This window comes from Coturnix japonica, chromosome 5, assembly GCF_054131305.1.
Source record: "Coturnix japonica strain WE chromosome 5, WE-NBRP24, whole genome shotgun sequence".
NCBI lineage: Eukaryota > Metazoa > Chordata > Aves > Galliformes > Phasianidae > Coturnix > Coturnix japonica.
In genome coordinates this window covers 54,299,080-54,312,872 of record NC_140667.1, presented here as the reverse complement: position 1 = coordinate 54,312,872, position 13,793 = coordinate 54,299,080, and the positions used below count along the sequence as shown (strand labels likewise).

The window sequence follows — 13,793 nt, the reverse complement described above, 5'->3', positions numbered from 1 at the left end:
TCAAATGCCTCTTGAACACTGCCAGGCACGGGACATCAGTCACAATTCCCTTTCATACAGCTGCATCAGCACCCATCACCCAGGGAAAGATCTGATTGTGGGTATACACCTGAGTGCTACAAGGATACTTGCCCCTTCATATTGTTTCTATTAACATTTTCTGGCTTCTGTGCAAGTGTGCATGTACCTCATTCAGCTCTTCGTGGTGTGAAGGGACTTGTAGTTTTCCAACCATTCTGCTGTGATCTTGAGGGTGCCAACCACTGAATCAGGCACCAGGTCACGCTGCCCAGAACTCCATCCAACCTGGCCTTGGGCACCTCTAGAGATGGGGCACCCACAGATCTCTGGGCAGCAGTGCTGGGGCCTCACTGCTCTCTCAGTGAAAAATTCCCACCCCCAAGTCACGTTGCAAGCCACGATAAAGGTCCTGCATTAAGCATCACCTACCATGAGGACCTCCTCGGAGAAGATCTGGCTCCTAGGAGTCGTGAGGACTCAGTTTTCTTTTACAAACTGAGCCACCTGAGAAAGGAGGATTCTGAGAAGTGCTATTGCTCTGCCATGGAGGTGGAACACAGCAGGACCCCGTACCTGAGCTGGAAGCAATGCTGGACACTTCACCACCATAGAGCTTGGTTCTGTGCTTCCATTGAGGTGGGGTTTTTCCACATCCTTTATTTTTTTACCTACAGGAAAAGCTTACATGGTACTTCAGCTCCAAGTGGAGGAAAAAAAAACACCATTTGCTTTTCAGGCATGCCATATAGTGCGGAAAATTTACGACGCTATTGCAAATGAAAGTCAGACTTTGTGACAAATGAGTCATTATTAGCCTGTGAAAACTATCACTCAGTTTAGTTAGCTAAGGCATTATTAAGCTGGGAAGGACGTGATGGGACACTCACAGGAGCAGACAAATGGCTCGACATCGCACCCACCTGTATTCTTTATGACGTGCACCATGCTCGCTCTGGCAGGATGCCACACGGGCTGTGTTAATTTTAGCAGCAAGGACACTAAGGAATGCAGGCATTGTTAATAATGTATGCTGTTGGGGTCCTCTATTGTCTCTGAGTTTCTTGTCGCAGTCCTTTGTGTGTTCACTGTGAGACGAGAGATGGAGGAATCCTGTTGAGAAAGAAAGAAAATAGCCCCAAATACACAGTGCTTCTCCTAGAAAGGCACAAGGCCAAATCTCCCAGTTGTGTAAATGGAGATAGGACTGCAGAAATCGATGTGCTTTTTAAAGACAAGGAGCTGTCCCCAGCTCTGCATTTGCCCATTGCCTGCAGGCATCCCAGTCTTATTTTAGAGATGCTGACTCGCTTCGGTTTGCACAGAGGTCAGGGAGGTGATGGACATTTCTGCCACGTGCCGTTGGAAACTGGAGCAAGGCTGAGCTCCCTGCTGTAGGTGTCTGCAGTGCCTGTCAGCCTCTGCATCTCCCTGCTCCTGGTGAAAGCAACCCCATGCTCATGCCAATCTGCTTCCCCGCATAGAACCTCCAGAGTTCCTTCCATGTTGATATGGAAGCAAGCACATCCTTTTCCATTATGTTCTAAGTGTATCTCTTTTGTTATTATTGTGTGTTTTCCCCTTTGCCCAAGTTCTGGGCACCCTTGGTTGCAAGCTCTGCTGAAGAGGGTTCATCCCTCTTCATGTACCTGAAGTGAATTTGTCTGCTATCACAAACAAGTCATAATGGAGAAGGCATCAAGACGAATGTAGATCTTAAAAGAAAGATTTAGTTTTTAATGTACTTATTATGACTGATTAATTAAATGCCTCATAAATACAGGGAAGACAGCTGCAATTTCAGTTTCTGAGCAAAATATGTCCACCTACTGTAATAAATCTTTTCTTAAAGCTTTATGGCTCCTCTAACCTTTCAATTTGCATTGCCTTTTTGTTACTGTCTCCAGCAATGAATCAACTGTCATGCCGTTTTCCAGCAAATGTTATAACCCAGTCATTCACAAATTCCTGTTGCAAATCTACCTTCCTGCAAACTCCTATTTGTTAATGCAACAACCTTCAGAATCATCCATTTCAAGAATAGAAGAGTGGGATCAAATCTTCGAGCATAATGACAATGTCGGTGTAGTTTATGAAACCATAACAATGTAAGGAATGACATCTGGTAAGCCCATCATGCATGTAATGTATGGTTAGCTTCAATGACTCTGCAGAGTTTTGCTCTCTCTGTAATGTATGGGTGGCAGTATGCCACTCAAAGGAAGGAGAATCACTCTGCTGCCGTGAATATAAAGTGCAGAATATACTATGCTTCAGCAGGCAGGCTTGTGGCACAGGAATGTTGATGTAGACGCCCTGTGGAAATGCTGTTGATAAATAGCATTAGGGGAAAAACATTTCACATCCCTAAACGAAGGACTGATCTGGGAAAATGGTTTTGTGCTTCTACGGAGAGATCTTGGTGGGTATCTCAAGGCTGGGAGATACTGTACATGTGGACGAACAAGATCTCCAGGCTTCAATGTCAGTGTTTCCCATGTGGTCTATGCCAACAGATTGTGGATGCCCCATCCCTGCAGGCATTCAAGGCCAGGCTGGATGTAGCTCTGGGCAGCCTGGGTTTGTGGTTGGCAACCCTGCACATAGCAGGGGGTTGAAACCAGATAATCATTGTGGTCCTTTTCAACCCAGGCCATTCTATGATTCTATTGTATGACATCATCCTTTGAGACATGGCCTTCGAGCGTGCCTATTTATGCACATAAAAATGCATGATTCTGCAACAACAGCATCAAATACCACTGAAAGTGACATAGAAACCGAACCCCATCGTGGATCTCCATTACTGTTCCATCCAGTTCCTAGGTCACTCTTATCTGGATTCATTGCAGAGAAACTCTTTGCCAGGTTAGAACAGAATCATAGAAGCACAAAATGGTTTGAGTTGGAAGGGACCTGCAAAGGCCGTCTGGTCCCACTCCCTGCAATGCACAGGAGCACCCCCAGCTCCATCAGTGCTCACAACCCATCCTCTGACCTTGGGTGTCTGCAGGGATGGGGCAGTACTACCTCTGTAGGCAACCTATGCCAATACCTCACCATTCTTATTACAAAAACCTCCTCTTTATATTCAGTATTTTTCCTTATATTCATACTCCTCTGTTTCCATACAACAGCTCACAAAGTTAGTGCTGTTATTTGCACAACCCTTGGCTTGCTTGGCATCATGCCCCCACTCCAGGATCAAGGTGAGAGCTAAAACATCAGCAGAAGGAAGACAAGGAAATGCATGTAGCCCTGGAGATGGCTTTTCCTGGCATGGAGAAAAAAAACCTGTTAATTGTAGAGGGGCTAAAAAGTGATGATTTCCAGATGTATTTTTGAGGGAACAGTGTAAACTGGGAGTCAAATGTGACAGGAACCCTGCTGAGACATTTCTATTAAGAAGCTACAGTTAACATGAACGTGATTTAGGTCTTCCAGCAAGGAATAAAGATTTATTTTGAATACTAAGCATAGCAATCGTATCTTCCCTCTTTCAACATAGCTCCTTTTTACGAAGCCAACCAAATGCCACTGTTTGTGCCTCCCAGAATTACAGTGTTAAATTTACCATACCTGTGGAGTACTTCCAACTGCAAATGTGGCCTATTAGCAACTGTGACCTTCATATTCATCAGGAGCACATCCAAGTCTTCAGAATTTTAATGAAATTATTATTACTATTATTATAATAATTATTATTGTTTTGCTAATGTTACCACAGGTTCATAACTGAGGAATACAAATAGCTCTCACAAAAAAAATTGAAGCCTTTCAGGCATACCCAGAGCTGATTTTTATTTATTTACCATGCTTTAATATATGATGGTGGGTAGCAAAACACAGTCTAGCTCTCCAAGGTCTCACTGGTAGGGAGAACTCATTAATGTCATTCAAATAAATTGCTGTGAAATATGATCATCCCAAGCAGTACATTTATTTACACTTGGAAATAAAAAATAATACAGTTAAGATATATGAGGCAACAATTAGGGAATATGTCTGCAGGTATTCAAGGAAATATCATTCAGCTTCTGCTGCTCCGAAAAAAACAGACAAAACCAAGGAATATTTTATTGCCAGTGTATCTGTCTAATTGAATAATGAGGATACTAACGCTCTTTTACAGGTACAGCAGCACTGGAAGTTTCAGTTAAATATAGAACTAATTCCCCTGAAGTAGACCTGGTGTTTAAGAGGCTTTGCATCTGCTCAATCCAGAAGCTTTCCTTTAGTTATGGCAAAGCTCTAGTGATGCCCAGTGGGCTGTGCAGTGGATCCCTATTCCATCAGGCTGCAGCCCAACACCACGTTAATTCCAAAATGTGATGCTTGAAGAAAGTGAAGCAGGAAGCAATGCTGGCCAAGGTGAAGAACAGGTAATAGCTCAAGGCATGGTAGATGTCTTCGTGCTCCCAGGCAGTTGTCTGCACATTCCACCTCTGAAGCCATCACTGGTACCTCAAGGGGCCCCTCAGCCAACTGCATCCTTGAATGAGGGTGATACAGAGCAAGGGAAGAAAGAGGGAGGAAGTTCTCTGCTGTTGGAAGAGGCTGAGCACTGCTCCTACCCTACCTGCAGGCTCTGCTTTAAAGAAGTTCTTCAGCATGCACAAGAAGCTTGCAGAGAGTAACTGGGAGGCTCCAGGCAATGAATCCCTCAAACTGTATACAACCTTCCCTCTTCCCAATAAAGTTGGCTGTGACAAAAGGATGGGGATAGTTCAGTGCGTCCTTTTGGAAGGAGGTCCCCACCAGAAGCAGAGCTCAGGTGGTGGGAATGGAGCAGGAAAACCTTGTGCAGCAATGCTCTGGCTCTCTTCAGGGGTAAATGGCTTTGCTCTGCGTGTGCCTACCAGTGGTCCAGCCTGCTGCTGGTGCAGGCTCTTATTTTGCTAATGTTATTGCTTAATTACACTGTAAAGCCCTGTGGCAATCCTTTCAACATCAATACCCACTAGTGCAGTTTTACAGTAAGTGTACTGTGGGTCTATTGTGTTAAAATAAGAGTTTTAAGGTATTTTTATAATGCAATTTAATAGAAAATATAATGCAATTTCCCTAGATTCCTGGAATCAGCTGAAGCACCATTGTCAGAGCTACATCAGGGGGATAAAAAGCACAACTGCATTAGTAGGTTATGATTCCTACACGTGTCATTGTCATATCAGTCATTTAGCAGTCACATCCTAATAAACTGCTGTGAAATTTGTCATTTCAAAGTCAGATTAATTCAGATTCATATAATAAAGCCATCACATCACACAGCTAAGTAATTATGTTCGAGTTTTGTCACTGGAATGAATGTCTGTGCACCCAAGAACCGAGGGTGACTTTTCTTTGGTGACTGTTTTCTTATTGATGAATTATCCAAACAGGCTCCTTAATAACATTCCTCTGCAAAGGTATTTTAATAAGAATCCACTAAGACAGAGAGAGGGGGAAAAACATCATATTTGAATAATATAATAGCTACTGGATTCTCTGTGCTGTTGTTTGGGAACCTGTGGATTCATGGCACTCATTACAGATCAAAGAACTTAATTCATTCGTATATCCTTGTTTATGCACAGAAATACAGAATAAGTTGGAGAGTCAGCATATGTTAGAGTGAGCAGCAATCTGTTATGGTGGTAATTTCGCCGCTTGCCGTACCACCGAGGGCTGTGTGATAACATGGCTCATTATAATGGATGTACTTGATTTTGTTCAACCAGACATGGTAAAAATATTTGGCTAATGTTTTCGCTGCCTGCCATCTGTGTGGTCAGCAAGGTTGTCCAACAGCATCCAGAATGTCACTGCTTCAAACAAGTGCTTAATTGAAATGTAATCAGACTGATCTTTTCTATTAATTAAATACCAGCTGATTAATTCTAGGCATCTTGCTAGGAAATAACAGGTTCGGCTGTGATGTTCCTGGTGAGGGCTGCTCCCTTCCCAGGAGTGGCTGCTGCAGGCAGAGCTGCACAGACAGGTATTCTGTCTGAATGCTGCCAAGTTGGATATCAAGAAATGTCTTAACTGAGGGCATGTTCACAGCCCAGGTCCACCCTTTTGGTTTCTGAGATCACTACCCAGGCCCTGCTCTGCATTCACAGAAGGGTACTGCCTTGAACCATAGAACCAAAAAATGGTTTGAGTTGGAAGGAGCTTTGAAAGGCCATCTGGTCCCACTCCCTGCAGCGCACAGGGACACCCACAGCTCCATCAGTGCTCACAGCCCCATCCCCTGACCTTGGGTGTCTGCAGGGATGGGGCAGCTTCACCTCTCTGGGCTGGCTGTGCAGTGCCTCACTGCTCTTATTATAAAAACCTTCTTCCTTATATCCAGACTAACTCCCTGCTTCTAGTTTGAAACCATCTCTTCCCCTTGTCTTGTCACAACAGCCCCTGCTAAAGTGTCTGTCCCCTTCCTTCTTACCACCCCTCTTTAGATACTGAAAGATACTTGAGATACTTGACATTGCTGCTGCTCACACCATCCTCTCTCCAAACTTGTGGATCTCAGTGCTTCATGCATGTTAAAGTTCTGCCTCTCTGCTGCAAGATGAGGGGACATCATGATTTCCCTCTTCTAAATTAACATATGCAGCAATCCAGGTGAGGTCATGTAGAACTATTAATTATGCCCACTGATAATTTTGGTTAACCCAAATTAGATGTAAGGAAGAAGTGTCTTATTGAAACAGCACACTGTTGTTTAGATCTTTCTTCATGGTCTCTGGTTTTAGGGTTTCCTCTGTGGGCAAACACTGCCTCACTGTTTCTCAGCTCATTTTTCTCAGCATCCCAACAATTGAAAGCTTTGTCATGTGTTTCAAATTGGTCTCACAGAGCTGTGACGTCAGTCAAGTTAATGACCCAAATGTGAATTAATTTGACCAGTAGGTTTCTACTATATCTACTACAGAGCCTTTAATTACTCCATGACAGCACCACTATGAGTTTTCCAATGTGTTTTTTCAGACCCCAGAGGATTGAGCCGTGGCTGCTGGAAGTCCTACCCATTCTCCTACATTGCTGTTCTATGTGAAGAAGGAGACAGCAGAGGAAGGGCAGGATGGGCATCAAGCCTTCTACACAGAGTTGGGATGGACCATCCAGACAGGGGACCCCAGCAGTACGCGTGGCTTCTGCATTCTGGGTACAGACCAAAGTATTGCCCCAAAATCACAGCTTCTGGCAGGAGCTGCCATTTGAAGATGGTCTAAAGTCCCACTGCAGAATCACGTTTTATTTTATGAACACCATCAGGGAAAAAAAAAAAAAAAAGAAGTGGAGTATTCATGAAATGGAAAGAATTCTAATAAATAGCATCATTGGGGCAAAAGCAATCATGCTGTGTGTTTTGTGATCACCTCCTGAAAAATGGAAGAGTCTGACGGAAGAGAGCCACGGTTCTGATTAGTGTCACTCTCAAAACATCTCAACATCAGGAAATGCACCAGTAACCAGCAGCAATATTCTCAGGGCTGCCCTAAGGTTGACATTGAAGAACAGGGTGCCAGGAAGGCACCATCAATCTAAGCAGTAATTTACATTTATCATGAAAAATAAACCCAGGAAACAAATGGCAGCTTGCTATAATAATTTACCCAACTGGTATAAACCTGAGGAGTATATCTAGCAATTAAGTTTTTTCCAAGCAAAATGCTATGGTCTCTATGGAAAAAAAAAAAGAAAAAAAAAGAAGGATTTAAAAGGAATACCAGGCTGTAGCAGTTGTATGGCTCTATTTGAAACATTCTTTGCAAAGCTCATTGTGACCTTCCAGTACTTGAAGGAAGCGTATAAACAGGAGGGGGAACAGCTGTTTGTGAGGGTGGGCAGTGATAGGACAAGGGAGAATGGTTTGAAACTGAGACAGGGGAGGTTTAGGTTGGATCTTAGGAGGAAGTTTTTCCCCCAGAGGGTGGTGACGCACTGGAACAGGTTGCCCAAGGAGGCTGTGGATGCCCCATCCCTGCAGGCATTCAAGGCCAGGCTGGATGTGGCTCTGGGCAGCCTGGGCTGCTGGTTGGTGACCCTGCACACAGCAGGGGGTTGGGACTGGTTGATCACTGTGGTCTTTTTCAACCCAGGCCATTCTAGGATTCTCTGAGTCCTCTCAGTATGAGAAAGAACCCAAATTCATTTGTGCCTGAACCAAAGCCACATCCACTCCAGTATCCCCTTCATGACACAGTCATTGCAGGATAAGGGCATATGGTAGTGGGCTTTCCAGCTCCCCAGACCCAGCAGACTGCTGACTGCCTGTGCTGGAGGCCGTGTCCTGATCCGTACTAGGAAGGTGGGCATGATGGGGATGGGTTGATTGGACTAGATGATCTTAGAGGTATTTTTGAATCTTACTGTTTCTATGATTCTGTGAAATACAACATCCACACATCTGCCAACACTTTTTCCACCCACTGATGCTTTCTGTCCTCCACCACATCCTTCAGCTGTTAAAAGCTCAGTATATTATATCCTTAAGGCCTCAACACTTCCCATCAGGGACCCACTGCTTTATGAGGGCTGTTTGAAGGAAGGCAGGGAAACATCCTGCTGGATGTGGAGGCACTGGGTGAGGACAGACATTGTGGAGGAGTGAGTATATCATTATCTGTCTGTAAGGAACACGGCTTTATGTCTGTACCCTGGTCTTAAAGAGTTACAGCATGGCCAGGAGCAGAAACACATCTCCTAAATCTCATCATCGTCCCTTTTCAGAAAAAAAAAAAAAAACCACCAAAAAACTTTGTTTTTACAATATTTAATAAAACATTTTCTTTTATCACGGCATGTTTTGTAGGTCAGCTGTCTCTTCTGATCTTATTTCTCCATGTTTCTAATTAAGTCTCTGTGAATCCCGCCAGATTTCAAAGGGTGCGATAAAGAACAGTTGTTCTGGTGATCTAGTTAATATCTGTAAATAACAGCCGTTGCCCAATTCCCGCTATGAAGTAATAGGAAGAGGAAGACACCATAAAACACTTTTTACTTAAAGGCAAGGAGTTATAAATGATCACCATGCCCATTGAAACCCGAGCAGCTTTCCTTAAGGCTATAACTTTCTCCTTTTTCAAAGGGACTCAGCAGATGTACCCATTTTATCAGTTCATAATCTTTTTTATTTTATCTTTATGCTAGGTTTCGGGGTTGCCATTCTTTTTGTTTATTTGGTCTTTATGCTTGCTGTGCAGGTCTGCCTGCTGAGAAGGAGTTTATTGCAAGGTGGGAAAGCCCTGGAAATCTCTGCTCTGCCACTACCAGACAGGGGTGTCCAAAGGGGAAGGACTTTGCCCTGAACGTGGTGCAGCCCACGGCACAAGGGAGTCACATCCTGCTCTGTGCAATGCCCTTCCTGGCCTTGTCTGCTGTACAGCACTCTCATGAGCAGCCTTAGTAAAAAATAGATTCCTTGTTACACAAGGAATGCTTTCACCATAACCTCACGCAACCAACTGTTCTCGAGATGGAAGGAGAAGGCTTTGTTTTCTCAAGAACTAAAGAAATACCTGAAAATGTATCCCAGATAGTACTGGCTTTAGGAGTTATAAAATGTAACACAAGTTGCAAAGACATGCTAGGAGAAGTTCATTCAGTTAATTCCAGCTTGAAATGGCCCAGCAGTGTAATGTAGCAGTCACAGAGCTCTTCCAAAAGCAGTCAGACTTTCTGAATAAATGGCAAATATTGCAAACTTATGCATAAAATGGACTTACAAAATGGAAACGTCCAAGGCACTTTGTATTTCTTCTTTTTCCTAGAGAATTTTCTGCTGCTTTTATAGCACAGGTCACAACGCAGAATAGGACCTTAAGGATCTGTGAACTGATTCTTACATAGGAGCTCAGAGCCCTTCCAGAATGGTGGATGAGTAAGGTGAATTTCCACAATCTTTGTCACTTATCAAAGAAAAGGGGGCAGAAATTCATAAATCCAGTTCAAAGGAAAATGCTTGGAGCTCCTGATGAGATGAAATGGTTTTACAGACAGGAAACAAAGAATAATAGAATAATATCAGCTATTCCTTCTTTTCTTGCCTGGACACAGAGAGAATCATCTGTTGACTTGCCTGTTTGACAACAAATTGAAGTAAAATAACTCATTATCACAATTAGGCTTGTTACTCTGAACAGTAAAAAGCTTAAGCATGTTCTTCTTCAGTCTTGTGCAGAAGGAGGAGTATCTGAATCAATTCCACATGATACCTTATCCTCTATTTACACAAAGCCTCATATTTACCACTATTCATTAACTCATGGAGGCTCTCAGTGATCCTGCATGGCCAGCAAGGAAAACACTGTCGCTATGAATGGGAAATTCAGTTTTGCTTTACCTGAAGCTTCTTTGGAGTCGAGCCTTGAGAAGGGGTGTGACACCCTGAGGCACATAGGCACAAATGGCTATAGATGTTAGTGTTGTCACTTTGGGCCATGAGAACCATGTTGAGTCATTGCTGCAGAAAACACACTGATTCTGAGAATCACTGAAAAAGAATAAACAGCCCATGAAAATTAAGAGCACCTGATGTCTTAATCATTGTAAGTACAGTTTCATAAGGGCAGGGAGATGTTGGTTCTGGAGCCTGAACTGTATAATTCTATGCCCAGGCAACACATGGCTGGAAGACTGCCTGCAATTGACACTTGATATTGACCATTGCCATAGAGCAGGTAGCAGATTGGTTGGTATAATGTGGTGGTGGTTCTTCTATATGTTCTTCTTAAATGCAGGTATTCAACATGATTTAGCATCAAAACCATTAGCAGTTTAATTTAAAGCAAGGCATGAACCTCCATACAGCTCTGATTTCATGGCGCAAAGCGTCTGATTTCCACTTCTGAGAGATTTAACATCTAAATTTGAGAGCAACAGATAGTAAAAATCAGGGGAAAAAAAAGTCAGGAAAAGCAGCAGAAATAAAGAATAGACCACTGGGTAAAATGAGGAAGATCAGTATAGCTTAGGTTGCATTGTTTAAGTGAGTCTTCCACAGGGAGGGTTAACAGGCTGAGGTGTCACTCAAGTATCACCATGAGGATTGATCCTGTTGGTGCCTCATGGTAGAACTAGGAGCAGGAATATTAAAGGAAGGATTTAATGAAATGCTGAGAAATAAGTCCTAGTAGAAACAAGGGTTAAGCACTGGTCATTGAATTTCTGTCACTGTAAATGTTTGTTGTGTCGTTTTGAGTTTGGGTCCTCCAACACAACTGAGTGTAATTTCATTTCAGTTCTGCTACAGGTGTGTTATTCCAGGACAGGAGAACTGCGCTGCCAACAGGAAAATTTCACCCCCTGGACCTTTATGCAGAATCAAATCAAATTAGTGCGTGAGCCGCTGATGTGAGACAAGATTAGCCAAAAAGCCGTTGTGTTTGCAAACTCCCATTGCATTTACTGACAGCTCTTCAGCTCTGCAGTTTTTATTTACATGAAGGAACAGGGAAAGCAAACAGCTTGTTTGGAAATACTGGTGGAAATGGAAGTGTGTGCCTCTGCTTAGCCATGTTATCTTTTATTTTAACTGTTAACTTGCTTCGGACAGACTAATTCATTATGAAATCTGCACGCTTAGTCATTAAAAACAATTAAAACCCGCTGAGTTTATTTATTTGTTTAACCTTCTACATTTAATAGCATGGGCAGACAAATTACTGGAAACCTGAGGCTTTGGGAAATCACTGACTAACCGTATCGGGTCAGAGCTGTCCATTTTTGAGACACAAACAATCTTTCAATCTCCATCAGAATGACTCATGGAGAGGATTGCATTGCTGGGAAGATGCCTTTGCAGACAGCACTACAGGGGATGCGAGGGTTCCTGCAACTGTAGTTTTGGAAAGGATGAGATTCAGTTTAGCAGCTGGCTTTCCACTCAGTTTATAGCTGGATGTTCAAAGGGTAGGCGAAAGTTCAAGAGCTGCTACAACAGAGGTGAATGAGTCCACGCATGAAACTGATTTAAGCAGCAAAGTGTTAAAAGATGGAGGGGCAAAAAATGGCTGCTGGACTTCAAATGGAAATGGGAATTAGGCTTCAAAATGACAAATGCAAGAGATGAAGTTTAAACTGATCCATAAAACGGATTGTGTCTGTGTGTGTGTGTCTCTTCCTAAGTGCTTTTACAGTTCTAACTCCAGTTATAGCGAGCAGTGTATTAAAGCTATGATATAGCATTTGATAAACCAGCTATAGGCTCCCATTATCTCCTTGGGAGCTCTGGAGCTTCCGCAAGGTTAGCAATAATGATATGTTATGTCCAAGTAGTGAAAGGGGTGTTTACTCCACTTCTGTAAGTTATTAATGGCATTTAAAGAAGCAAACAAAAAATCCTCTCTTATTGAATCTATTTGTGATTCTCATTCTGCCTTATCTTCTGTTCTGAAATCATGATTTCTTCAGAGAGATATTTCAAAACCTTAAATGAGGTATTTCTGGAAAGACCTTCTGCCCTTCCCATCACCTCTCCCAACTCCCTTAGCAATAATGTGATCAGAAATGGCCAATGAATGTGTTGTTTTGCACAAGGAATTAGTGGTGAGAGCTGATTAATGCTTACCCAGCACATATTGAATCTGATTCAGATTTCAAGCAATTTTACAGTGATGTTCCTCCAGTGAGATTGATGGACCCGTTTCTGATTTACCCTGAGGTCCATCCCTAAAATAGAAATGAACTGACTAACAGAAATATGGTCAGATTAAAGAACAGACAACGTGATTCATCAGCTGCTTTCTCTCGCAGGCGATGGCTTTGAAATTTCTCACTTTGTGTTCCATCTTGTCTCCAGTTTCATTTGTGACCGTCTTCATGAGTGGTCTCTATGCTGACCTCAGGACTTTGCTTCTTGGTACATAAGTCAGACTGCATTTTCCCACTACCTACTTTTGTAGCTTCATAGAAAAGGTCTCATTTGTCAAAAAGTGCCCAGCAAAAAAGAAAAAGCCTGAACAGATGTTGTGACTTTCAGTCCTTATTCTTGATGCCCAATTTTGTTAATGCAAGTGTTTTCATTACAACCTAATGAACAAACAAAGGGATCGTGAAAGAATCCCCAGCAGATCAATATTTTGGGAAGCTTGCATGATACTGAGCATGTCACCTTCAGAATTAGATTAACAGCAGTGTATGCATGAGAGGTAGGGTCTGCTAGCTGAATTTCCATGGCATTTTTCAATGGGACAGTGATGGAAAATGATGAGGTATTGGCTTATCATCAGGATGAGAAAGAATAGAAATGTGTCATGACAGAAATCAAACAGGGAATTCATATTGAAATTATCATTGGATACAGAAATGGAACTTTGCCCTGAAATGAAAAAAAAGCTGATAAGGTGAGCATAATTTGAAAAACTATATTTATATATATATAATCAGGGCATGGTTGGGATGGAATGGACTTTGTCTATCACTGATTAACACCGCTAAAAACCCAGAAGATCTACTCATAGCTTGGTGAGAAATGGTTGGACAAGCTGTCCTCTTTATCTGTAATGTCATGCAGCCTCCTCTGTTTTGTCTGGGCTAAGTTATGCCTTTAAATATATTATCTAATTCTGTTAAATGAGGATAAGAAAAATATTCTTTGGCAGCTGATGCAAAGATGCTTTAAGCTCATTTCTAGTTCTGTTTTGGCAAACAATTTTATACCTCATAGATGCATTTCATTATGATCTGATTTTTTTATTCATCCTTTTTTTCTGTTTGAGTTCAGTGCAGATACACAAGTTAATACATTAAACCACAAACGTGTCTTTGCACAGAGCGTGAGCCTTTGT

General features: G+C 42.5%; 1 protein-coding gene across 6 annotated transcripts in view; it reads right to left on the bottom strand.

The window, feature by feature from the left end:
- LOC107315473 (uncharacterized) overlaps positions 1-13,793 on the bottom strand; it is a 104,325-nt gene that overhangs the window by 37,405 nt on the left and 53,127 nt on the right. For all 6 annotated transcript variants that reach the window (XR_014946848.1, XR_014946847.1, XR_014946849.1 and 3 more), the window contains exon 3: positions 942-1,131. The gene's annotated coding sequence lies outside the window, so the exon portion shown is untranslated. The remainder of the gene's footprint in view (positions 1-941; positions 1,132-13,793) is intronic.